Here is a 27,023-nt window from a genome sequence, read left to right on the forward strand (position 1 = left end):
AGGTGGGCTCCTAGCGCTGGCCGCGGCGTCTCTGAGTGAGGGTCGTGCGAGGCTTTTCGCCTGCAGGAGACAGGGTGCGTTTGTCCCCCCACCGCTCTTATCTCCCCGGAGAAGAAGCCGTCTCCAGTCCTGAGGGTGTGGGGGGGGGAGCGGGGTGCGAGTAGGTCGCCACCGTTCCGCACTGCTGGGGCAAAGGGACAAGTTGTTGGGTCCACTCGCGCGCGGACAGCCAGGGTGGTGGGCTTCGTGCAGACCCCCGAAGGAGCCTAGGCTGGTGGGGTGGCGCTCTTCTGCCCCCCTCTCCACGTCCCACAGCTTGGGTGAGCGTTTGTCCCCAGCTCTTCTCAGCTCTGGCGCCACCAAGCTGCGTGGGGTGCCTAGCAGGTGGAGCGGAGGCTCAGCCCACGGCGCAGTTGACCGCGCGAGTTTTGGACTTGGCGGGGGCCTAAGAATCCTGGCCAGACCCCATTGGGCCGGCCAGCCCTGGAGAGCCCGTGCCCCCTCGCACCCGCTCTCCTTTCGGAGCCCCAGCATGGTGTCTAGAAGCCTCGGGAGTGTAGGTCTTTTTAAAGAGGCCCTCAGAGAGCTGCCCCTTAAACTGGACGCTTCGGGCGTCCCAAACCCGCCTCTCCTTTGGCAAAACGTCACCTCTTGTGTTGTCTTGGGCTGGCGTGGCCAAAATTGTGAGGAAACACTGCTTCTATATGTGCTTTCCCTTGGGAGAGGGGAATAATAAGGGAGAAAGATCAGATTCATAAAGAATCAGTACCTCGAGGGTTGAAAGGACCTTTTGGGACCTGCTTTCATTCCCTGAACAGGTGGTTTCTTTCGGCTTTCTTTTTTTCTCATCTGGGTCGTTTGGTTTACTTACTGGCGAAGGTTAAAGAGCCAAATCCTAGCTAGGGCTTCACCTGTGAGGGCAGGGTCCCGGCCAGCAGCAGGTGCTGGCTGAAGTGGGGAAGTGGGCAGCCGGGTTCAATGAATTGGAAACCTTCGATTTCTTCCTGTGACCCCTCCCTGGGCCCCTTTCATTTTTCTAACCGGGCGGGGTTTTTTGGCTCAGATTCTGCTGGGGTTTCAATGGAGGAGCAGCCCCACACCCTCTCCTCCAAAATGGCAGTGTTGCTCTTCTTTCCCACTTGCGCCCCTCCACTCTTGGAATTCCCACTCACGGAATTCAGATCTTGGGTTAACAAGCAGCATTGGCCTTTAAGATCCTTTCAGCTCCCAAAGTTGAAGCTGAGGGGTTGTTGGACTCAGACTGAAGGGCCAGGTTGCAAATTACTTTCTGAAATGGGCAAATCTTAACAGGTGGGGGTCTTTCCAAGTGCATTTTATTTTTTCAAAGACAGGATCTCACTACTGTAGCTCAGAGCAGCTTTGAACTCCTTAAGTAGCCCAGGCTGGCCTAGAACTTGTGGCAATCCTGCGGCTTCTCTGAGGGCTGGGATCACAGGTGTGCGCCACCATACATGATTCAAATGCCTAATGCCTACTTATTATCAGCAGATTTTTTTCTGTTAGTAGTTTTTGTCTTGGCCCGGTAAAACTTCTTGTTTTATCTTTCTCTCAGGAGCTGAAAATTCTCCCACCCTCAAAAAGGATCACTTAAGAGTTTCTTGCTAACTGAAGGAATTGTTTGTTTTGGGAAACACATGTATCTGCCTAATTATTTTGCAGTAAATCAGGCTCACATAGATAAGAGGATAAGTTCAAGAATTATCTGGATTGCAGAAACTAATCCAACTCATTTTCCACTGTTTGACTCACAGGGAAAAGAAAAATCTTTATTTCAAGTCTCATTTGGTGTCATGCTCCTGATCTTTTCGCTTTACCTTTTAATTAGGAATTTGAGGACGCCCCCGCCCATTCTCCATTCCCCAGGGATGTAGAATCCCCCCCCCCATTCTTTGGAAAGGCTGATGTGCTCTGGAAACTCATTGAGTAGAAACTGCAAAATGAAATCTGTGCAAAAGAAAGGATCTGTGATGAACTGTGCCACTTGACTGGCATCAGTGGTCTCGAGCTTGTCAGAGAGTGGGAGCTTTTTGGTTTTTTAAATGTGAGATTGAGTGGTTACGGACTAACTAGGCATAATGGTTTAAACAAAGTTAAATGGAAAAGCAAGGTTTATGTTGTCTCTCAGAACCTATGTAAAAAATTATAAAGTACGATTTTATGATAAGACTCCTATATTTTTAAATCCCCACTTTTGAGATCTCTTTCTTCCAGATAGGTAGAATACCCACCACTGTCTTCAGATTCTCACAAAAGATTTTCTCTACTTTGTAAATCTTAGGGACTAGTTGCTGTAGGAGGAATTGCTTTTCCTTATTCCCCAGCCTGCTTGTCATCCATTATACATTCTCCAAAAATTACATTTTCTGGCTCTGGGCTGACTTTCCATTGTATTGTAGGATGTAAAGAGAGAGAAAGTGTCATTGGACTGCCATTCTATGTCTCATCCAGAAAAACTTCCAGACCTTTCCCAAGCAAAATATGGGATGTGGAGTATGTGAGTTTTCTTTCTAGAGGGATGGGGCTTTCATGAGATTGCCATAGAAAGTGATGGTACAGTTGCTGAGTCTTGCATGTGAATCTCTTGGTGCTGTATAAGCAGTTTGACCTTATAAATGTCCCGGATGTGGTACCACATCCAACAGGGTGCCTTGAAAAGATTCCCATCCTTGGGTGTTTACATATTTATGTCTCTCCTAAGAGCATCCTGTATTCCTGTACATGAGTCCATTGGCTGAACTCACCTCATATGGTCAAGGATTTTGGTTCCTGTTACTCTCCCAGCTGGTGAGTGGGTCCAGGGCCAAGTGTGACTGACCTACTATCTGTGGATTGCACTTGGAACATCACACTGAAGCTTCCTGAAGTTGCATCACACTTGGATCCAAACAGGCCTGGTTGAGATATTCAGACTTCACTTTGGATCAGAGTAATTGGTTTGACCCTGCAATTCCTCTTTTCCTGTGTTCTCTAGTTTCTGAGTCTAATCCCTTTCTTCCCAATTTTGCTCAGGGGTACTGGAGGTGGAGAGGAACTGTGACGAGTGGGCCAGGCAAAAATGCCTGAAAGCTTGTCTGGAGCTTCAGAAATCTGTGACCAGAAGGTCCAAGAAAAGTGGTCAGGGAAGGGCCAAGAAGGAAAAACTGAGAGAGACGAGCAAATTGATAACCTTCATTCCACCTTCAAAAACTATCTTTTTCTGGGGCTGGGGATTTAGCTCAGTGGTTCCACTGCCTGCCTTGCAAGTGCAAGGTCCCCGGTTCAATCCCTGGTACCAAAAAAAAAAAAAAAAAAAAAAAAAAAAAAAATAAAAAAAAAAAAAAAAAAAAAAAAAAAAAGCCGACAAGACATCCTTTCCATGCCTAGTAGCTTAGGTTTTTCCCTTATTGAGGTTCTACCCAAGGTAGTGGTTTTTAATCTTAGCTGCACATGGACTCAGCCAGGGGTCTTTAAATACAGATGAGGGTTTAGGATATGGATGTACAGGCCTCACCTAACATTCTGATGTGTTTAGGTGTGTGAGCCTGTATTTTAAAGTTTCTGCAAGGGATCCTAAGTAGTAGCCACATTTGATAACCATATTTCCTTTTAGAAATGAAATGCCAAAACTGAAAAAAAGTGTAGTTGTGCCTTGGCGTCCAAGGGATGTTGGTTCCAAAGATGCTCAAGCTGTCATACAAAATGGTATAATATTTGCATATAACCTGTGGAACAACCTGCTGCTTACTGTTCGTTATTTCCAGATTACTTGAAATATTTAATACAATAGAAATAGTTGTTACCCTGCATTGTTTAAGGAATAATGACAAGAAAAAAAATGTCTGGTCACATTTAATACAGATGGGGCCATCATAAGGCTAGCTACATAGTACTGTAAGCAACAAAACATATTTTTCCCCAAGTATCTTTGAACCTTGGTTGATTGAATCAGAGGGTGCTGTGGAGTGCAGACTGTAATTATATAACCGTGTTCCTCACCTGGAAAAAATAACATGTTGAATGAAATGGATACCTCCTCTCCTCATAGGATGTGTCTTCACCAAATTTTGTAACACCTGCAGAAATCAAATGTAATTTACCTTCAGCTATTTGAGGCTTTACAAGGCTAGGAGAATGCTGTTAAAAACATCTAAATAGTAATGCTTTAGAATCAACCCCAAGCTCAGGGGTTGTTCATTGTACTTGACCTTGGGCCCTCCTGACTATGCAGCTCTTTGTGTGGGAGCCTTCGATGCCCTGGCAATTCAGTGGTCTCAGGCAGAGAGGCTCAGAGGTCACTGTGGGTGCGGAGAGGCCCCTCTGTGGGGGGTTCTGCTTTGGGCCCTTCCCCTCCTGAAGGGGTAGGCGGTCTGGGAACTGGACCAGTTCCAGCACAGTTGCAGGGCCGGGAGGGGCCGAGGAGCTTCAAAGCTGAGGAAGTTGTGCCCGTTTTCTTCCAAATCCCTTTAATGACAGGAAATGTTTCTCTAAAGGCTTCTGTCCTTCAGGGGAGGGAGACTTTCCTCAAATCAACGCAGGATGGCATGTTGGGTCTGGAAGGAGAGCAGACATGCACAGTGGAGAGAGCAGTGCTAGAACCTGGAGACCCTCTCCGTGTCTTTGGTCAGACCTCTGAGGTCTCCAGGCCTCAGTTTCCCCATCCTGAGCACTAGTGTTCCCCGTGTGACTTTCCACTTCTCTTCCATGCCGGCTTCACTGTGGTCACCCAGGAATCTTCAGAGGGAGGATGTGCCTTGGGAGGGGAGCACAGGGAGGGTCAGTTCAGGATTGCAATTCTTATAAATAAAATGATTTCCTGTTAAGACCGGGAGAGTTGCAGACTTGGTGGGAAAGAGAATGCCATGGGCTATGTGAGGAATTCATCTTTCAAGGACTTGTATGGGACTGTGTCTCCAAAGATTGTTTAACCCAGAGCACTAAAAATTATTCACTCCAGTTTGAGAGACAGGTCAACTGAACTTACAGAGAGTAAGCCACAGTTCAAGGAGTCAGAAATAGGATCCAATATCCTTGAGAAATGAGTTTTTAAGAGGAGGACTCCTGTTCGAGGAAGGGCTCAGAGTAGTGTGAAACTGATTCGTTATCAGTGTCTTGTCATCCTGGAAAGAACTAGCTGCTCACTTAAACGTTCCTCAGTCTTCAAGACCAAACCCAGAAGTCTTTTCTTCCCTGAAGCCTCCCCTAGGACCCTGGGTCTCCTTATTATTTCTGGTCTAGCCTCGAGATTGCCTGCTAAATCATAGGTATTCTACAGGGATGTTGCATTAATGACACATTATCTCGGAATTATGTGTACATATCTGTTTTGCCCACTCAGGTTATCTCCTTCAGAGAAGGATCTTTGTCTTTCTCTTCCAAGGGAATCTCCCAGCCCTGAGTCACATAGCTGGGGCCAGCACTGTAATCGTGAATGGGTGAATGGATGAATCTCAGCCCCAGAATGTGCACTGGTGCTCCTTCCGTAAAGAGAAGACCTGGTTCAGAAAGAGAACTCTTGGGCCAGGGATTTAACTCAAAGGTTCTGGCAACTGCCTTGCAAGCCCAAGGACCTGAGTTCAATCCCTGGTACCAAAAAAAAAAAAAAAAAAAAAAAAAAGTGAACTCTCAGAGGCAAACCCTGACAGTGGAGATAGGAGCCTCCACAGCTGCCCTTGGCTTCCCCGACTTGAGCCTTCTTTCTGTCTGTTCCAGCCCAAGGGTGTTGCTGTCTGGTGGTACAGAGAAGGACCCTGCAGGTCTCTGCCTGTGAGTATGAGCCTGTCTGTGCCTCTGCAGCAGCTCCCCAGGGCACAGGCCTGGAGCACAGCTCAGCCTGTGCTCTGGATGGGTGGCTGGGGGTTCCTCAAGTCCTGCGCCAGTCTGGGCTCTGGGGTGGGGTGTGGCTTCTAATCCAGCTTTTGCAACTAACTTGCTGTGCAACTTTGGGCAAGTCAATTAATCTTTCTGGTCCTCGTTTCTTCCTCTGTGCAAGTGAGGGTAATGATTACTAATCTGCCTCCTGGGAGAGTTTGTAAGCAAGCGCTCTGTATAAATACTTAGAGGAAGAAATGTTTAACTAGAGAGCAGATACCCTAAGACATCTGTGCTGTCTGTCAGGTGCGAGTCCTTACAGCTAATTTGGGTGCTGGCTACACCCAAGATGTGAATTTCAAAGTTTTGGGAGCTCAGAGTTGGGGCTGCTCACCCAGTTCCTAGGCACAGCACCCCATAATGCTTCTCTGCTGGCTGGAAAGGAGCTAGGCAGGGACGTCCTCATTGCACAGCCTTATCCATGGGGCCACAGCGAGGTCCTGCCTGATTTCTCTGATGTCTCGGATCATTTACTTAGCAGAGACCCTTAAATCCTAACAGTAGCTTTGAGCTCTTTGCTAATTGTCTATCACTTGGCTCTCAGTGTCTCCTTAGTTGCAAAACAAACTAATCAGAAACACCACTGAATGGAGGGAAGGGAGACTATGCAGAGACAGGGAAGAGCTAGGATGGGCCTGGACGCACTGGACAAGGGCAAAGATGGGGTGGGTCATGGCACTTCGATGTCCGAACCGTGCATGGGACCGAGTATTAGAGAGGAGCGGGGCCCGGGACACCCCTCTCGAGGCAGTGCCCTAGTCTCTGACAAGAAAATCTAAAGCTAAAAGATGAACACTAATAAACACTAGTGATACGCACCACGATGCTGAGTGAGAGCGGCCAGACTCACAAGCCTGCACACTTGGGTTCCGTTTGTGTATCTTTCTGGGAAAGGCACACCTACCTGAGAGGAAGGAGCACACATAAGCATCATGGCCGCTGGTGCTGGGCTTCATGGACAGAGGGGTACGAGGGACACTTTTGGAATGACAGAAATGTCCACTACCTTTATTGTCGTGGTGGTTATCCAGTGTTTGTTAAAACTCAAGATTATGTAGCTAACAGGGCAGCCCTGTTGTGTTTTCTTTTTTCTTTTCTTTTTTTTTTTTTTTTTTTTTGTGGGTAAATTCCGCATGAATAAATCTGCCTTTTAAAAACTCCCTGTCAGTCGGATACAGTGGTACACGCCTGTAATCCCAGCATTTAGGAGGCTGAGACAGGAGGATCATGAGTTTGAGTCTAGGCTGCGCCAAGTAGTGAGACCTTGCCTAAAAAAACATTAAATAAAACACCCTATCACGGTGTAATGCTACAGTATAAGCTGCATCTCCCACGAGGCTGATCATTGCAGGTTGTAAGGAAATGAAATCTTGGTTTGGTTGTGCCCATGGTGGAGCTGGAGGTAGAGCAGACAAGTGAAGAATTCTGCCACCAAAAGATAAGAGCCCATGCTTGACAGTGTCCCAAATGCCAGAGACTTTTCCAGTAGACACAATTGTGGTGCTGGTGGAAGCTGTCCCTCCATTTAAAGAAAAGGAATTCCTTAAAGGCTGGCAGCAGATAAGCCCAAGAGGGCCAGGGATGTCAGAGCAGTGGTTCTGGGTTCCCACCTGGGAGCTCTGCTGCTCCCCACACATGGATTGGCTCTGGCAGCCTTTCCGCAGGTCTTCTTGATCTTCAGTGAAGTTGCTGGATTGGAATGGAGTGCCCAAGTCTGCACCATAGTTATGTCCTGGTTGACTTTTTGTTGTTAGCAGTCCTAGCCAGGACTGATTTTGAGAGGTATCCAAATAATGCATCTAGTGTTATATGATGTAAGAGGTTAGTCCTTTGCTTACAGATAAGGAGAAGCCTCCTGATGCAAGGACATCACCAGTCCTCAGTGCACCAGGTCAGGGGACAGAATATGCTGTTCTCCAAGAATGAAGGCATGTTAGTCCTCATGAAATCATAAGATTTTGATGTTTCCTTTAGTTTTAAAACCAAAACCCATGTCAAATCGGCCTGTTCTTCAGGTGAATTTTGTTGGGCTGTGCCTTGGGAAGCTGGGTCTTCATTAAGTACAGTTTGTTGGAATGTCTGTCCATTGAGGACCAGGTCATGGTGAGCTGTGTAATTACCCAGGAGGATTTCACACATGCAGCTCTTCTTGGTACTTCTGTTCTACCTGTCCTAGGATGTTTTGGAAGAATTCCAGAGTAATAACTGGTACAGTCTTTAGTTGCAGTTGTCTTGACATTGCTGATAGGGCAGAGGTTGGAGATGCAGGAGGTGATTTCGTGCATATTTGTAATGAGATTTCCTTGATGTAGGGTCAGATATGACTTGAGGCTGGTCCACCTAAGAAGGACCAAGCTCAGGGCAGCTCACAACCCACTTTTGGTCTGAGTGCAAGAATGGAGAGCTGCCTTATGCACAGGAACAGCCTAGCATGTGTGGGTGAGGGGATCCCAGATACATCCTTGCCTGGACCGTAGACCATTACTACCATCTCCTAGGGCTGCTCAGTGCATTGGCATCCCTTTGGGTTTGGGGGGCTGTCTTCACCTTCCTGCTAGACCAACAAGTGGGAACCTTGCCATTCCCTTCCACCCCCATCCCCCCACCCAGTTTTTATACAACAAAATTTATTCATGTATTCAAGTCCCCAGATGGGGGCAGAAAAAAAGATTGTGTTGAATGAGCTTACTGTTTGCTGGTCTCACTGACTTCTTTTATTTAATACCCACAGTCCTAGAACATATTGAGCTAATTTACAGAATTTCAAATGTGGTCTTTTCGGAAGAGATTCTGCTAGAGTTGATGTCCCTGGTTGTAGGGCCGGCACCTTTTGGGTGGCAAGTTTGCTTGGAGCATCTCATCTTCACCTTCATGGTCATGAGTCTCCTTAAGGATAAATACTTTATCACAATCCCTGTGAGCTGGAGATGGTTACCACCCTACTGCTCTTTGTATTGTCAGCACCTTTGTGACATCCTCTACTAGCACTTACTTTGAAAAAATAAAGATGTGCCCCATCACTAGGCATTGCAGTTTACAGAAGCCCCTTGTGGCTTCTGCTTGGTTTACTTCCTTCCTTTCTTTTCCTTCCCTTTCTCTGCTCCTTCCTTTTCTTCCCCTCTTTTCTTCCTTTTCTTCCTCCCATTCCTCCTCCCCCTCCACCTGCCTCCTCTTCTTGGTAAGTCTGGGGATTGAACCCAGGACCTTCACACTGAGCTACATCTTTAGTGCTTTTGTATTTTGAGACAGGGTCTTGTACATTACTGAGTTGCCCAAGCTGGGCTTGAACTTTCCAGCCTCCGGAGTATTGGGACTGTAGGTGTGGGTCACCACACCTAAAGGGAGAGGAAGTAAAGGATGGTGAGGTGGTAGATGTTGGGCAGAAGCACTAAGTATCAAACAGGCTCACGCCTACTGCTCTACCGCCTGATGCAGTATGGCCAGCCCTTGGCAGCCCAGCAGAGTTAGTCCTTCTTCAGCCTCACTCTGCACCGGGCCGTACTGGACTCCTCCTAGTTATCCATTTTGAACTTTTGCAAATGCCTGAAATGCACCCCTCAAGCTTATTTGTCAGGGCTCACTCGGCCTGGATGCCTGGGTGTCAGCCAGCTTTAGAGAGGGGCGTCCCTGCAGTGTGTTTCTGGCGTCGAGGCTACGGCTCGTGTGAGAGGCTGTCAAGTACAGTTGTCTGGATGCCTGCAACACAGCTGTACCGTGACGGTTCCCGGTGCCTGGAGCCTTGGGGATCTCCCAAGAGAAACAGCAGGGATACTTGAGCTGGGCAGGGCTCATGCCTCACTGGAGTCCACTGGGAGACCTATGTCGGCTTCATATCAGAAACATCCCAGATGTTATTGACAGCTGGCCTGGGATAGAGCAGGTTAGGCTGATTGCAAAACCACATGCACAGGACAGTGTGGGCTACTTCAGTGCGCCTGGGGAGTGCACACGGGCCCACTGTCTCGCTGTCTTCTTCCCTCTTTCCTGCTCTTTTCTCCTGCTGCTTTGTTTACCCCTCTTGACTATCTCCCACTTCCTCCATCTCCTTTTTTTTTTTTTTCCTGCCAGTTCCATTTGGCAAGGAGTCTTGAGACCAGAAAAGAGATTGGCACTGAGCATCTGAGGCCAGAAAAAAAATCACCCAAAAGAGAGCACTCACCCCCACCCTCCTGTCCCCAAGTCTCTGATAGCCTCAGGCTCCTTATTTCATGTAGAATAGCCATGGCTAGAATTCCGGGCTTCCCCCAAGAGAGCTGGAGTGGGGCACCTGGAGCTTGTTCTCAACATCTTTCTCCCACCTGGCAGAGGAGCCAAGATCTTCAGTACAACTCTGCTACCCGTCAGGCCCACAGGCATTGCCAAACATGGACTGCTGTAGGGACGGCCAAGTTTACAACCCTCGGGGGCCAAGGGGCTTGCTAACCCGGGACCCTATGCCAGCCCCATCTGGCCTGGTTCAAGTGAACATCAGGATGACCAGGACAGGGAGCTCTTACCTTCTTTCTGTGGGTCCTTAAGGAGTCCCATGACCTCCTGATCCCCAAGGGAAGGAAGGGGTGGGAGCAACACTCCCAGTCTATGCATGGCCCCTCCCTCTGCCAGCCCAGTTCCTTGGAAACCAGTGTCAGAGGAGGCACGGGCACTGTGCAGGGGGAGCATGAGAACGTCGCATTGTTTGGATAAAGTTCCAAACATGGAGGCTCAGCATTGACTAAAATAATTTTTCCCATTGACCTCCCGGCTTCCCAGTGGGCAAGCGCCGATCTCCTGTCATCTACTGTGGGTTTGGTGTGTGTAACTGTAAACAGCCCTGTCTGGGAGCAGGACTCTGACAGTTATGGGCTCCAGGTGTTGCTTTGGCTGCCACACACTGGTTCCCTCGAGAGTGGAATGCTGGTGTGTTCTCAGGGAGAATGTAGCTGCTGCCTTGGAGGTCACATCCTCCAGGAGCCCCTGCAGGGCTCCACTCAGGGCTGAAAGATGTTTTTGGGACTCCAGTTTGTTAGCAAATCTCTGAGCAGCGAATCTTTGCTTCTTTGACCCGAAGTGAGAGTGCAGCCCCTCCAAGTCTTTCACGTGTGCAGGAGGCACAGGATGCTTGCTGATAAGAGCAAACCAACATTGCGTGTTCTCTAGGGGAGGCCAGGGCTCACTGATCAGGGCAAATGAGTGGACTTGGTCTGTTTCAGCCTGACATGGGCCATAGCAGGGGGAGCCTCTTGTTCTGAGCAAGAGGGCTCGAAGATATAAGTGGCCTTGGACACTTGCTTCCTTGTCCCTGGCAATAAGGTTGGGAGTTATCTCACAGCCAAAGTGGGTGGGGTTGGAGCGTGCCTTTGGTAGACTGGGGAACTATGGGAAGGCCCTGGCCCTCTCCTCTCCCTTTATCCCTAAGCATTTACAGACACCAGGTATGATCAGAACACACGTGTGCACATACGTGTGTTAGAGGAGAGGTGGGTGGGGTAGTGGTCAGCCCTGTTTCCTGGAGCTGTGTACCTAATGCCTTCAGAGATAAGACTGCTGTCCAGCGAGGTCACTTTCCAGCTGAGGGAACGTTGAGGCTATGTGAAGGAAAGGAAGGGAGAGTTTTGGAGCCCTGGCTCTGTAGGGATGGAGGGGTTCTGATTCCTCAGGATGCCTCCTCTATGCCCGTGTGCCCACTGCCGTGTGTTGTGTAGATGGGTTTCTTCTCTGCTTTGAAAAACAGGGCAGTCACAGTCACATCACTTAGAGCAAAACATTTACCATTATTGCATGTGAAAATGGTTTACATTCAGGAGGAAACAGCTGGCTGGCAGGGATCCTGGTGGGGTCTTGGGTCTGATAGGATTCTGATGTGTCATTAATGACTTTATTTGGTGCATTTCTGGCACAAGTACACTTGGCAGTCGAGGAGTGTTGTGGCTGAGAACTGAAGCCAAGAAGAAAAGCCCTTCTTTCTTTCTGAACAATCCAGACTGTCTCTTACCTACCTTGATAGTTTAACTTGGATGTATATGAGCATTTCTCTTTCTAGGGTTATCTGTCAAGGGTTTCTCAGAGACATTAACGCACCTGACACCAGAGTGAACACGAGTCCAGATTTATAAGGCCCCTGAGCCAGGATGCCTTCTGGTGTGATTCGCCAGTGGCTGTGGAAATAGCAAGGAAGTGTGTTGTGCCTGGATTGCCCTGGAGGAAGTCTGAGCCCCTTTCCTACGAGTCCAGTCTCTGTAGCCATTCCTCGCCTTACACTGTGCCCAGCCGCACTGGACTTCTCCTGCCTACTTCCTTTGGTTCGTGCATGTGCTGTTCCATTGGCCTGAGAAGCCCTCCCCTCAGGACTGCCTGGCGAGCTTACTTGTCAGGGCTCACTGAGCCTTGATGCCTTGACCTTGAGCATAGCCAATCCACCCAGCCTCTGCCAAGTCTTAACCCTCAGTGCCCTTTGCACAGTCCTCTGTGACCATGCTCACTGCTATCTCCAAAGGCTGTAAGCTCTTTCAGGATCAATGACATTATTCCTGGTGTTCACAGCGTCTGACCCTATGTGTGATATATCATGAGGCCTTAAGAAACAGGCCTTAGATGACTGAGAAAAGATTGTTGCTCTCAAGTTGTCTGAGAATTGGATTACATCAAAGTTAGGGGCCCATTCACCCGTGGATACTCTGGAAAACTTAATGGCAGCTGCCGGATAGGAAGAGGGTATCTAAAATATTCAGGACATTAACATTTAGGATATGTGAGAAACTCCTGCACATCAACCAGTGAGAGGAAGAGATCTCAATAGAAAAGAAGATAATAAAGGGTGTAAACAGGCATTTCCATGTGAAAAAGCTGCCAGAATCCCAGCGACCATCCAAAGAAATGCTTGAGCTCCTGTAGGCTGACAGGAGTGTGAAGTACTCCCAGAGAAGTTGGGATCCACAGGCTTCACCCTGCTGAGGGGCACAGTCTGGAAAGCAGGCGGGCTTTCATTGGTTGCGTTGAATATGCCCTTACCATGTGGCGTAGCAATTCCCAAAGAGGTATCTGTGGCGTAGCAATTCCCAAAGAGGTATCTGTTCCGGCCCTTGGGGCAGGGCTGAGGATGACCTCTGGGGCGTCATTTGTTGTAGTGGAGAGGCAGAAGCCTTCTAGGTGGTCCCTGAAAGAGGGAATAGGGGAACTGGTGGCTGCACATCATGGAGAACTCTACAGCAGTAGGGAAAATGGGTCAGCTATCCATAGAGCAACTTGGATGGATCTTTAAGACACAGGGCTGACTGAGGAGTCAGAATGAGTATGTGAAGAGAGGAAAATTGTGAGGGTTTGCTTATAGTTACTTATGATTCCGGAAGCCTACAGATAACTCTGAGTTGCCGCAGATTCTGTCGTGTGAGGGCGGCACCAGATGCTGCAGCAGTGTGCTGTGAGAAAGGCAGGAGGAGACTCCCCGGCCCTGTGTCCACCCCACAGAGGAGTCTTCCTTCTCATGCTGGACTGCCCAAGGCCCTGTACCATGAGGTGATAACAGGCTACCTTTACACATGACTGTAAAGCTTACGTTTGGCCTCCATGTAGTAGAAGGTGCCAGAATACCAGCGTCACAGAAGGGAGGAGGCTCCTAACTATATTCCCTTCAGCCCTGGATAATTAGGCTGGTTTTTAATAGTTTTATATTTTTCAGATGCCTTCAGTCACTCTGAGTGCCTGGGCTCTTCGTCATCTTTGGGCCTGCATTGCTATGTACAGGTCATGGCCCAGAGCCAGAAACCAAATGTTTGTCAGATCAGAAGGCAGTAAAATTGTTTTTGCCAGTACGTGATTGACTGGAACTCTGATTTAGGGGTCTATTTTGTTCCCTTCCACCTTGGACACTGGAAAATTCACTTGAAATCAGTGTGCCCAAACATTCCTTTCCCACCTAGGGTCTGGATTGTTTGTACGGATTTGGCTCCTGATCTGTTTTCTTCCATCATCTCTATATCTGCTGGAATGAATAAGATTGTTTTTCCTTACCTTCATGTCAAGCCTTTTCTGAGATTCTAAGAAAAAGAGCCATTTGAACCAGAAGAAGATGTCCCCCTGCTTGTTTTGCCCAGTGGTGTGTTCTGTGTGGGTCCAGGAGGTAGGACCTCAGCTGCTGGGTTTTGGGGCGTGGGCAGAAGAGCAATAGCCAACCCTTTTGGGCGTGGACCCAGTAGGTGGGCAGCAAATACTTAAAGCCAAGAACTAAATCTTAAGGCTTTTAGAAAATGGAAACAATTCTGAGGCTGGGTCTGATGGTGTGACTGTTTTCCCACTGTTCACTTTTGGGCAGTAGATGTCACTTATCAATCAGTATTTTCCTCTCCCTTCCTGCTGTTCTGCATCTGGCCTGTCCGTTTTCCGTCAGTGTTTGATTTCTGCCCCATTCTCCGGACCCGCGTGCCCAGTTCTTGGGTCCGCCAGAGTGTCAGCTGCTGAAGTCATGGGGTGGTAACGCCTTTCATTTCTATTTTGCTCAAGGTCGTGTGTCAATTCCATGGTGCTTTCTGGTTTAAATGATTTGTGATATAAGTGGAATAGCCCCTTTCATGCAAGAATTTCCAAGTATTTATACAACAGGCGTTTTTTTAATGTTACCATGTGCCAAGTTGCAGCGGGGGGCTGAGAGGTAAGCCAGGCATAATAGCAATGAGGTCACTGGAACTTGTTAGCAGAGCTTAGATTCTACGAGAGGAAAAAAAATCCTAAAGAAGCAAACATAGTTCAAAAAAGGGATAATTTCAGGTAATACTACGTAACAAAGAAAGCAGTGTGTTGTGTGAGCAATATGGTGATGGAAAGCCAGAATCTGACAAGGTGGCCATGTAGAACCTTTCTGAGGAGGTGACACTTGAGACCTAAACAGGGAAGAGGAACCTGCTGTGTGGACCTCCAGGGTTGAGAGTTTTCAGCAGACGCAACAGCAAAGTGCAGAGGTTCTGAGGCCACCATATGCTAGTGTGGTGTATGTCAGAGTTAGGGATAGGAGGGGCTAATCGGAGAGAGACAGGCCATGCCAGGAAGCATTGCTCTGTGAGGTTGAGCTTCCAAGCCCCAGCTACATGGCCATTGCCTCTTTGAAATGGCTGGACCACCACCTGCTAGATGACCTTAGATTTCAAGACATTCTGCTTTCTACAGGAAAAATCCTGAAAAAGCCTCCTTTGTATTTTCCCAGGAAGTGCTGCAAGCCTGGTGCACTTGTCCACATTCTCCTGAAGAGGGTTTGAGGGGTGCAGGAGGGCATGGAGAAGCCGAGGGTCCCCAGCTCCTTGTGAGATGCCTGAGTGATGGCTGACGTCCTTCCCGCCAGGCAAAGCCAAGAAGAAAAAGCAGCTACTTGGTCTTTGAACATCACCCAATTGCTTCTCTGTGAGAAGTAATGAATGTTTCCCTCTTTGTTGCTCAGATTGTCTGAGGTATGGCCTGAGTTGTAGGGAGTGTAATGATTGAAATTTCAGGGTTTGGCCTCATCTAGACCTGTTACATATTATTACCGGGCACTTGTGACTTTGGGCAATTACTCTTCCAGAGCCTTGTTTTTTCATTGCAAAAGGGCTGATATATCCTCCTTGGGGCATTGCAAGGATCAGGTGACATTTTGTTCTTGGAGAGCTTAGTGGTAGGTCTAGCACATGTGGCCAGAGCTGTGAGGTGCTAGTTGATGGCGGTGAGTACTAGTAAAATAAGACTTTGGGCTGCATTTATCATATATCTGTCATGTTTATTTCTGGTGCCTACAACCCTTGCTTTCAATAATGCTGCCATTGGGCTGGGGGCTGGTAGGAGGAAGCTGATTCATTAATGAGAGTCCTCTCCTGTTTCTAAACCCAGCAGCATGACAGCATTGTACCTCATAATCCTTTGTTGCTCAGGCCTCAGTTTCCCACCTATAGTAATCATTGTTTTCCCCTTGTCACAGACTTGTTGGGAAGATCAGTTGAAAACTCTGCATAGATGTTCTGAAAAATGGAACGCACTAGACAGATATGAAGGGAACGTTCTCAGTGTTGTTTTGGGGATGACAGTCCAGGCTAAGGGCAGTCTGTAGTGCCACCATCACCAATACCAATTTGCTCCTGCGTCATCGGCAACCCCAGAGTATTTCTAGTTGGGCGGCAGACTTCCCTAGTCATAGAGACCCAGCGGAGGGTGGAGTCTTTTTGAAATTAGCTGATGAGATGAGCAATTAATAGAGGGATCCTAGTGGACAGGGAAAGGAAGGCTCAGTAAGAGGACCAGTCAGGCCAGTGAGGTGCGTTTTGATCCTGCAGACAGCGGGCCCTTCCGTGCCAGTTTGCCTGTTTGCGGTGTGAGGCCCTCACTTTGGAAGCACAGAGGAGGGAAAGCCCTGTGCCGCCTCAACGCTAGGTGGACCTCAAAAGGGGCCTCTGCTTGGGGACACTGTTCGCGGGATATGTTTTTCTTGGTTACTCTCTGGCTTGGCCATGAGCCCCGGGGAGCTGCTGCGGGGTTCGCCCACGTTAGGGCAGGGTTGAGGACACATTCGCTTCACTGCTCCCCCTTAGTGGTCTCTCTGCCATGGAGAGACCTCCCAGATCAACTCTGATTCTTCATCTTCCTGCTCTGCAGCTCCTGCTGCCTTCTTGATATTAAATGGAGATCAACATCAAGAGTAGCTATTAAAATAATACTAGTACCTTTTACTTTTCTAATTTCAAAATATGTTCCATCTCTGCCCTTCTCACATATCCCAGGGAGATGTATTAGGAATCCTATGATTTTTTTTCTTCTTCTTCTTCTGTTTGGGTTAGGTGAGGGCTGGAGGCTTTAACTTACCTGTCACATTGCCTAGGAAGCTGTCCCTGTGTCCCTAACTGTCATTGGCCATGTTGACTTCTCATCAACATCTGTCCCTTGGCATTCTCTGCTTATTGTCCCGTTTGACCCCTAGAGACTCCTAAGAAGTGATGAGAACGTGCACTACCCAGTGCCCACCCTCCACCGGGTTCCTGTTCTTCCCAAGATTGTCTGAGTAGCCTGCAAGGCTCCCATAGGAAAAATCATCTTAGAGCTTCCACAGACATTCTTGGCATTGCTTTTGCTCAGGGAGAAGTCCCTTGGAATGCAGAGACTTGCTCGCCTAAGCTAGACTAAGCTAGGAATGTTAATAAAAGGTTTCCTAAAGCTTTTCTGTCAGACACTTTTATCCCAGGCCAGCAGAACCAGGAGTGGTGGTGTGGAGGCGGGGAGGCAGGGAATCCGTGTAAACATTACTAGCCTTCTTCTGGGAATGGAGGAAATTAAGGCCAGCAGCAGCCCAAGCCAAAGGTTACAGCTAGGCCAGCAGGACCCTAACCCACCTCCATCTGACTGGAGAATATGCTGCTGCCTGATTTGGCCTGAATGGCCTACACGCGATCTCCGTGCTCAGACGGCTTCTCCTGCCGCCATGTTAGGCGGGTTTCGGGTCGACGGACTGCAGTCTACCATCGTAGTGCATCCCTTTGAGATGGGTGGAGGATTCCTCAGCATTGCTCAGAGCTGAGGGTGGGACTCTGTGACTATCTCGGAAGAGCACCCTGGCTGGATGAAATAGCCTTTTCCAAAAGGAAGCGTCTTTGCATGCCTGGCTTCCAGGTCTCCCTTCAGACCCCAGCTGCACCAGCCAGGCTTTTGCTCACTCTGTGCCGTATGACAAACAGCGGTCTGTCAGCCTCCACCTGCCTGGTCATGCTGTCCTTCATCCACTGTCCCCTTCTGCTCCTCTGAGCCTTCTGCTGTCACATTGGGCTCCAGCTGCTCATACTCTGTGAGGGACCCAATCAGTACTTGACTGCAGTGGCCTAGGTATGTCCCTTTCCCCACGTCTCGGCCTTGTCCCCGTGCCTACCGTTCTGTCAGCAAGCGTTTGGCACGTAGGTAAGCGCCCCCTTTGTTCCTGAGGATTCTGGCGGGTTTCTGTCACTTCAAGTAGGCCCGGATGAGAGTGGGGACCCAGTGCCACTGTGGGCACAGTGGTCTTTGGCTGTGTGGGCACAGCCTACAGGTGGCGATGGCTTTGACCGTGACCGGTGACCTCTCTGTAGACTTGGAGGTGGGTGTGGAGGGCAAGGTGATGTGCTCTGTGGTCAGCAGATGATCCTTCATCTTCTTGCTCTGGCTTCCTGCTTCTGTCTTGGCAGGGGGAGGTAAGCATTCTTCCTACTTCCCATAATTTGAAAGAAAAGATAAGCGAGGCTATTCTTGCTTGGAAAATAAATCTCACCAGAGGCAACGTTCAGCCACACGCCATTCGGGCCCAACAGCTGTCTCTCATTTGTTGGCAAATGTTCCCAGCGATGAATGTCCTCCGTCCTCGCTTACAGCCAGCCCTAAATGGAGGCTTTGGACAAGTGTGGGGGGAACAATGGCCCTTCTCAGAGAGCCCTCAGCAGACGTTCCCAATGAAGTTGGTTCATCACTTAGAGCAGGGTCAGGCACAGACAAAGTGCCATTGATTCCACAGGGAAGGCCCCAGCAGCCATGGGGAGAGTGCGGCTGAAGACAGAGGGTGTGGGAAGGACAGGATTCATGGTCTCCGAGAGGCTCTGACTCATCCCAGTGAAAGGCCGCTCCTCTCAGATGCTGCCTTCCAGAAGTTTCCTGGCAGGATGGTGGCTCAAGTCCCTGGGTCCTGGGTGTTGGAAGGTCTGGCCTTCTAGGGCAGCGTGTGATACTGCATTCTCTGCTGTGGAGCGAACCGCGGCCCTAGGGCTGAGGGAGATGGAGGGTGAGCCAGCCCCTGACCTTGGGGCCCTGAGACCAGCTGGAGTCAGTGGGCTTCATTCTTCCAGAAACCAGGGAGAGCGGGAGGGGCTGGCTGAGAGGGAGTCAAGGACAGCCAGAGGCTCTGGCCTTGGACTCAGCTGGAATAGGTGCCTGGGATTGTGCGGCCTGGGGGTGATGCATCCACACCCCCCTTCTGCTTCCACTCTCCACCCGAGGGTTGGGTCTCCTGATGAGCGAGGGCAAAGATAAAGGTCAGGTTTCTAAGCTGTTTGGGCCCAACTGGGTAAACTATTTTTCTCTCTCCTTTTTCTTTGTTTTTTGGGGTTTTTTTTTTCCTCAGATGGAGTTATTTAAATAATTTAAAGTAGTGTAATAAATAACAACTGCACAAATCAGATGACCATTTTACCCAGTAAGGAGTTCAGTGTAGTAATTTTGTGTCTGTACTCTCATGCACGTATACCTTTGAATCTATATTTTAAAGCAAAAGTCATAATGCTTATTATAGTTTACGCATGCAACCTGGAACATGAAAATCCCTAGAATTCTACCTTTGATAATAGTACCCTTCGGACTTATATTCATCCATTTATTTTCTCTCCTCTTATTCTAACTACCCCTTCCTCCCTTTCCTTTCTCCTCCTCCCTTTCTTCCTCTTACCCTCACGTTTCTTTCCGTCCCTTCCTCCCTCCCTTGCTTGCTTTCCCTTTTCTACTGTCCCTTCCCTTTCCTTCTTTCCAACTCTGATGCAGAGTTGATGTTAAAAAGCAAGAGAGTGCAGTGAAACAAAAAATACTACCCCCCTTTTCATCTACCATCAAAGCCTTGTTCCGGTTTACTCTGTACCCTTCCAAACATCGTTCTCATATAAGCAACTCTGTGCTTAATTCTTCTCCTTCCCCTTCTTGGAGTGCAGCGCTGTTGGCCTTGTTCTGATGGAGCACTGTGTTCCTAGTATTGCCTTTTGATTTTTTACTCTGTGTGGAGATCATGCCATTTATATAGTCATTGACCATTAAGTTCTTCCCTAGTGGTTTTCCTATAACAAACAACGTCACCGTGCATCTCCCTGAGTATAGGTCATTTTAGACTCATGGAAGAGATCTGTACCATAAAATCCCAAAATAGAATGGCTAGGTCAAAGGATGTGTGCGTTTACAGTTTAGATCTTGCCAAGTTGTTGTCTGGGGAGGTTGGGCCTTTTTTTTTTTCTCAGTAATGGAGATTGAACCCAGGGATTTCACACTGAGCCCTTTAAAACATTTTTAAAAATTTGAGGCAAGCTCTTGCCAAGTTGCTAAGTGGCCCAAGGTGGCTTGAGCTGCCTCAGCCTCCCAGAGTACTGGGATCATAGGTGCGTGCCACCACATACAGCTGTTCTTCCTTTTTTTGAGGTGGGGCCTCATGTTATCAAGGCTCCTCTCTATCATGGGGACTCAAATGATTCACCTGCCTCTGCTCCCTAGATACCTGGGCCTGCAGGGCTGTACCACCACGCTGGCCTTTTTACTCTTTATCAGCAGCGTCTCAGTGTTTCCTCATTGTTTCAGTAACATAATGTCACTAACCTTCAACATCTTTGCCCTTTAGAATGGCTAAGGGTACCTCTATGCTGCCTCTTCCTAATTTAAGCATGTGCGTGTATGTGGGAAAGAGGGAGGGAGGGGGAGATAGACGCTCAGACTCTGTTCCTGTGCGTTGTCTATGGAATTCTTAGTCTTTTGAATTAATTTTGTAAGACCTTTTTATGTGTTAGGGAAACTATCCCTTTGGATATGAACTAGAAATATTTCCCCTATTTTCTTGTCTTTTGACTTTTACGTTTAGTTTTCCAAAGTAGGATTTTTTGGTGAATTTGTTTTGATGGTGTGGTTAAATGTATCTCCTTTTTTGGCTCTGGGTTTTGTTTATACTTAGCCTTTCCCCAAAATTATACCTTAAGAATCTTCTTTTTTTAAAAAAACAGTCTTATTGAGATATCATTCATATACACATAAAAGTCACTCATTTGAAGCATGCAGTTCTGAGCCACTAGTACTGCAGCATGATCTGAGACATTTTCATCACCTCAGAAAGACACCTTTTAGTGATCACTCCTTTATTCTGTCGCTACCAGCTCCACCTCAGCCCTAAGCAACCACTAATCTACTTGCTGTCTGCAGAATTCTCTCTTCTGGACTTTCATATGAGTGGAACCATACAATGCATAGCTCTTGTGACAAGCTGCTTTGGCTTGGTGTAATGTTTCCAAGCTACAGCCCGAGTTGAACAGTGTGTCAGTACTTTGTTCATTTTTATGTCTGAATAATATCCCGTTGGATGGGTATGCACGGATGTAGCACATCTTCTTTATCCATTCATCCATAGGTGGAAACTTGTTTCTTTATACTTTATGGCTAATTATGAAGGTTGCTAAAACTATTCAGGTACAAGTTTCCTGTCTTCATTTCTTTTGGGTGTATCTACACATACTTGTGTCTGTAGCTCTTTCACTGTATATGTATTTCACTTCATACACATATATGCATGGAGTTGCCGGGTTATATAGCGACTCTAGATGTTATCATTTAATTAACTGCCAGATTATTTTTCAAAGTGATGTCATCTTACAATCCTGCCAGTTGTATTTTATCTGTACTTTTGTGATCTTATTTTTCATGTTTTGAATATTGGAACCATTCAGAATTCTTCATAAGGTAGGATATCGGGATCCAACTTAATATTTTTCTAGATGGCTACCCCTGTTGCACCAACAGTATTTTTAAAAATTATCTTTCTTTCCTACTGCTTGTATCATAAAATCCGTATTTTTTCCACTGAACTCACTGTCCTTTTATATGCTATTAATACACTATTTTAATTATCATAGTATGTTTTTGTGGCATGCTCCCTCATGCTTATTTTTTAAAAACCCACTCATTCTGAGCGTTTTTTAGACCTTTATATATAGCACAGGGTTGAAGATTGTACAAATCAGATCCAGCATCATTCCTGCCACCTAGAAGCTTCTAGAAAATGAGCACTAGTTTTGTTCCCGAGCCTTATAACAAATGTGTCGCATGAATTAAATCCTTATACCTCTGTGAGGCTGAGTAGAGTTTTACATTCTTAGCATAGACAGAAGGATACCAAGTATTTGAGACAAATCTGGAAATGGAATGTTACAGAAAGCACTGGTTCGGGTGCCTTGTCAGTGGTGAGACTGCCCAGCGCAGCGTGGTGGGACATTTTGAGTGGCTTCCCTGCAGCTGATGTCTGCTTCTGAGTGATAATATACCTGGGATGAGCCGGTCTTGTGAGGCAAGTTTCCATACCTTGGAATAGGAGGAGACTTTCAGACATAGATGTGGTCTTCCCCCAGCGTGTATTGCAGTGGAGAATCTAGAGAGTGGGAAAGTAAGGGGTTGGCTTTTGCTGCATTTTCTTCCCAGATTGTGTGATTCAAGATCACTGGCAGCGATGGAGTTTTGCCCCCCCCCCAGCCTTGTGAAGGGATAAGAAAAGTATTTGCCACTAAAACATAGGCCCATAAAGTCCCAGCCAATGGAATCCTCATCTCTTCCTAAGCAGACCCAGTCTTTGACCTTGGCTGATTCCCACTCTCAGGGGAGCTGTAAGGCAAGGGAACTGGTTTACTCGAGGAAGAGCCTTACTTAACTTTCACATCCTCAGACTTCATCAAACACTTGGGGCTTGGAGTTACTGAATTAGGAAAGCATCATGTGACTGCCCTTGAAGTGTTCCCTTCTTAGGAATATGGGGTAAACCCATGTGGAACAAGAAACCTCAAAAGAATATGTGTTGGAAAATAGCAATAAAAATGCGATCCAAGTTGCCTCAGTATTTCAGAATTTCTAAGGAAGAAAAATGTCTCTATTTCCCTTTCATCCCCGAAGACCATTTGTTTCATGGGACAACTTTTTTCAGAGTTTTAACTATTCCACTGGGTGGTGAGTGACTTGTTCTTTATTATTTCATCACGGGAAATCGCTGGGACATGGCAGCCAGCTCAGTGTGCAGTGGTTTTGAAGATCAGAGTTTTGCTAACTTTGTCACGATGTCACTAGTGCAGGGGACCTGCTATAGACACTCACTTCTCTGGTGCGTGGCCTGAGCCAGGGACTGGTGTCTCCTCTTCCTCGGCGGGTCTCAGGGCTCAGTGACCCACCCTCCCTTTAACGCTGACCAGTGGTGACCAGGGTATTCCTGGAGACCAAGTTTCTTCCTCTACCTGATCTCTCTAGAGACTTTTTGGGCTGTCTTGGGCAGCAGATGGAAACCTTGGATCTCCTCCAGATCCTTATACCTTTGGTCTTATAGGGAGCAGCTAATGTAATTTCAGATACTACTGTACATGTACAGATTTCTGACAATCTGGAAGGTTTTACCTTTTCAGAAGAAACAAGATAACATTGCTCCATGAAGAGACACCTTTTCTCACGTATAGCTTGACGTCCATGTGTCAGAAGATACACATATACATTCTAAATCTCCTGGCCTCCTGGGAGATGATGAACATAAATATTTCTTCAGAGAGTGCTTATCAGTTCGTCCTAGCAAGGGCTCTGGTCTTAGTATGTCTTTTACCTTTTCTGGATCCCATCTAGCGTCTATATGGTTAATTTCTTGTGTGAAAGCTAATGTTTGTTTTAGAAACATGCTAAGCATGGAAGCAGGAAAGAACTGTAAGTATTTGTTGTGTGAATTCCATAAACAATGTAAAGCAAAGCACCTTCAAGTCTTGGCAAGAAGAGAAATTCATTTGATGACTTCTGCCCTAATTCTGACACCCCTTTCTTTAGGCAGCTCTTGCTCTGGCATCTGTCCATGCCTTAGACGTTTCTTGGCCTGTGGGGATAGAGCCCATGGTAGGTGTGGCATTACTAGGACCCAGAAAAACTGCGATTCAGTTTCTTGTGAAGTACTGCTAAGAAATGTTGGCAGGGAGTACGCTTGAGCCCTCGGCAACATCTCTCCAACACGCAGAGCACTGCAGTGCCCTTTGACGGGGAGCCACCTACGTCCTGTTCTCTAGATAGGCCTCTCCGGCCAACAGGCCCTCCTTTTGCTCTCCTTCCTCAGCACTTGGTTCATAGCACTTGGTTCCTGCATTTGAGGGCAGAAATGCACCTTGCCCATTTTTTTTAAATACATCTAGAAAGGCATGGAACTCAATACATAATTGTTAAAATGAGAACCAAGACCTGTCATGTAAAGGTACGAGATCCCAATGATGAATGTAACTGTGCTGTATACCTGAAATGTACCAATAAACTCAATGAGAAAAATATGTAAAATTTTAAAAGTACATAATCGCTGATAAACTTTTCATCACACTGGGGCAAACCAGTCACTATTCTGTACTATTGGCTGCTATTTTGCCAAGAGCTCTTGGTTCCATAAATAATAATATCCTCTAATACATAAGTTATACTCCTTTGATTACATATTTATGGTACAGTGTCTCTGACAGCATAAACAGCAGCAAATGTTTGTGTTCTGTCCGTCAGCTATGTCCAGTGGACACAGTGATCACTTCTTTGCACAAAGCACAGATTGTCTTTGGTTGGACTTCACCCAGAGTACTCTGTTTTTCAGATTTTTTTGGTGTCCCTCATGGCTAATATTTAGATGTTCCCGCAAAGCCTCGTATGCTAATAGGTGGGGCTTTTTGGAGGTGACTGGATTGTGGGTGTGTGATACCGGATCATGGGTGTGTGGTACTGAATGAGTCCACTGATGGGCTTTTAGCTAGTTGTGGTGTTGGGAGGTGAAGCCCGGTGGGAGGAGTTGGGTCACTGTCGGTGTGGGGTGGATGGATGGGTATGTATATCCCTCCTGCCTTGAACCCTCGCGACTTCCTGCCTGCCATACCATGGACTGTTCCTTCCTCTGCAGTGCTGTCCTGCATTGGAGACAGCTAGCTGTGGACTGAGACTTCCACACACTGAGCTACAATAAGCCTTTCCTCCTTTAACTTTTGGAACTTGGGTATTATATCTCAATGATGAGGAAGTAACTAAGACAGTATCACATTTGATCTGAGACTGGCCTCTCTTTTTTAATCTGTATTTTTTAGTAATTCATGTTTGCCATACATAATGATCACATTCATCATAGGAAATAATTCTGTTTTCCCTTTCTCCTCTTCTCCCCTCCTCATTTACAAAAGCTCTGTTTCCATTTTTTTGTTGTTGTTCCATTTTCTTTTTAAAAATTATTTTTCCTAGGCTGGGGATTTAGCTCCATGGTTCCACCACCTGCCTCACAAGTTCAAGGTCCCAAATTCAATCCCTGGTACCAAAAAAACAAAAACAAAAACAAATTATTTTTCCTTCCTTCCCTTTCCCCCTCCTCCAACCCTGTTCCCCTTTCCATTTGAACAAGTTCTTCCTACTTCCCAATATCTGTTCTGCATTTTACTCCTTATTTACACTTTGGGTTTCTGACACAAGAGAAATAATGTGATATTTAAAAGATGTGATATTGTGTGTCTGATTTATTTCACTTATGGTCTCAGGATGAATATATTTACCTAAAAATGTCTCAAGTTTATCCTTCTTTACGGCAGAGTAGTATTCCATTATATATAAACACCACATTTACTTTATCCATTCATCTGTGGGTGAGCATATGGGCTGTTTCCAAGATTTAGCTATAATAAATTTTGCATTGTAAGTGGGGTATGCATGTATCACTGTGGTATGATGCTTTAACTCTTTTGGGAAGATACCAGGAAGGGGAAAACTGGGTCAAATGGAACTTTGAGTTTTAGTTTTTTGAGGAATCTCCATACTGATATCTGCATTGATTGTACTGACTGATTTACGCTCTCACCAATAAGGGAGAAGGGTTCCCTTTTCCCCATGCCCATCAGCATTTATTGTTGGTTGATTTGATAGTAGCCACTCTTTCCATAGTGAGATGGAATCTGTGTTGTTTTAATTTTCATTTCTCTAATGACCAGTGATGTTGAACATTTTTCATATATTTATGTATATTTATTTGCTGTTTGTATTTCATCTGAGAAGCATCTGTTCATTTCAGATGCCCATTATTAATTTGGGGGGTCTAAATTTTTTGAGTTCTTTATATATGCTACATGTTAGTTTTCTGAGAAGTAATTGACAAAAAATTTTTCTCATTTTGTGGGTTGTTGCTTTACTTTGTTGGTGGTTTCTTTTGCTGAGCAAAAGCTTTTTACTTTGATATAATTCCACTTGCTGATGCTGTGTAATTATTTCCTGTTCAGTTGGGCTTTGTTCATAAAGTCTCTACCTACACCTATGAGACTGGCCTCTTGAGTCTTAGAGGAGGACTGTCTCTGCTAAGCTTTGTAGATGATCTAGTAAAATATTCCTTCTGCTAAACTTGTACGATAACTCTTTGCTGCTAGTTAAATTGAAGCTCACAGCTTTTTACATCTGGTTGTTCAGACATGTTCTTTGACTTGGAATTCTGAAAGTAGGAAGGGGGTAAGTGTGAATCAGACAACTGTGGACCAGAGGGCATGCTTTATATGTGTAGGGTGACCTTGACTTATGTAATGTCCCTTAATGAATGTTTTTGTTTGTTTTTGCACTACTGGTGATTGCACACAGGGCCTCACACGTGACAGGCAAACCCTCTACCACTGAGCTTTTTATTTTGAGGCCCCAGTCTTTTTTATTTTGAGACAGAGTCTTCCTAACTTGCCCAGGATAATTTGGAACTCAGAACCATCCTGTGTCAGTGTCCCAGGTAGCTGGGATTATAGGTGTGTGCCTTCTGGCTATGCTTATGTTTGGGAACACCAAGTGGAGTGAGTGCCCTTCTGTTTTGCTGCATTGGGTTGGCAGTGGCCAGATGGGTGGAGCCCAGCCTACTGGGATCTCTCTGCTATCCCTCTCCCATCCCTCCTAGTTCAGCTTTGTGGGTGGTGACTCCTAGGGAGGCCTGAAAGCTCCAATGGTTTCTTAGTCTCTAGCTGGTTCTGCCTGGGTGGTCTATTATTTTTCCCATGCTTCTCTGTTCTTAAGTATTTCTATCCCTGGGATAGTGTTAGAATTGTTGTGTTTTCATTGAGTGTGGACACTTCTGGATATAACGGATTAGGCAACTGCATTATCAGGGTCTGAATTTGCTCTGTTCATTTTGGCTCCTCTGATCATTTCAAAATGACCTTCCTTGTGGTTCTTGAGATAGGTAATTGCTGTAATGCCTTTTGGAGTGGAGCATCATAGAAACTGTAGAGATTCTTCAATTCTGAGTGATAGAAACTGAATACTTTCAACCCCAGGGTTTAAAAAATTGCAGTTACAAGGTCCAGTGAAGACTGTCAGGTAGTGCGTCTACTTCAGCACCACCTCAGTACCATCCCTGGTATCAGAGTAGCTCTGTCACCTAACGCGTTCATTCCTCTCCGCTCCGCCCCTCCCCGCCCCTCCCC

At 46.7% G+C, this 27,023-nt stretch overlaps 1 protein-coding gene across 2 annotated transcripts in view; it reads left to right on the forward strand.

Moving 5' to 3' along the window:
* The first annotated feature begins 22 nt into the window (after positions 1-22).
* Positions 23-27,023, forward strand: part of Afap1l2 (actin filament associated protein 1 like 2) — a 96,183-nt gene continuing 69,182 nt past the window's right edge. The window contains exon 1 of one of the 2 annotated variants that reach the window (XM_010634592.3): positions 23-74. The gene's annotated coding sequence lies outside the window, so the exon portion shown is untranslated. Of the gene's footprint in view, positions 75-5,716; positions 5,764-27,023 lie in introns of those variants that run through there. The other variant, XM_033761420.1, reaches the window with a different exon arrangement.

This window comes from Fukomys damarensis, unplaced genomic scaffold (genome assembly GCF_012274545.1).
Source record: "Fukomys damarensis isolate Sample0158 unplaced genomic scaffold, DMR_v1.0_HiC HiC_scaffold_8, whole genome shotgun sequence".
Lineage (NCBI taxonomy): Eukaryota > Metazoa > Chordata > Mammalia > Rodentia > Bathyergidae > Fukomys > Fukomys damarensis.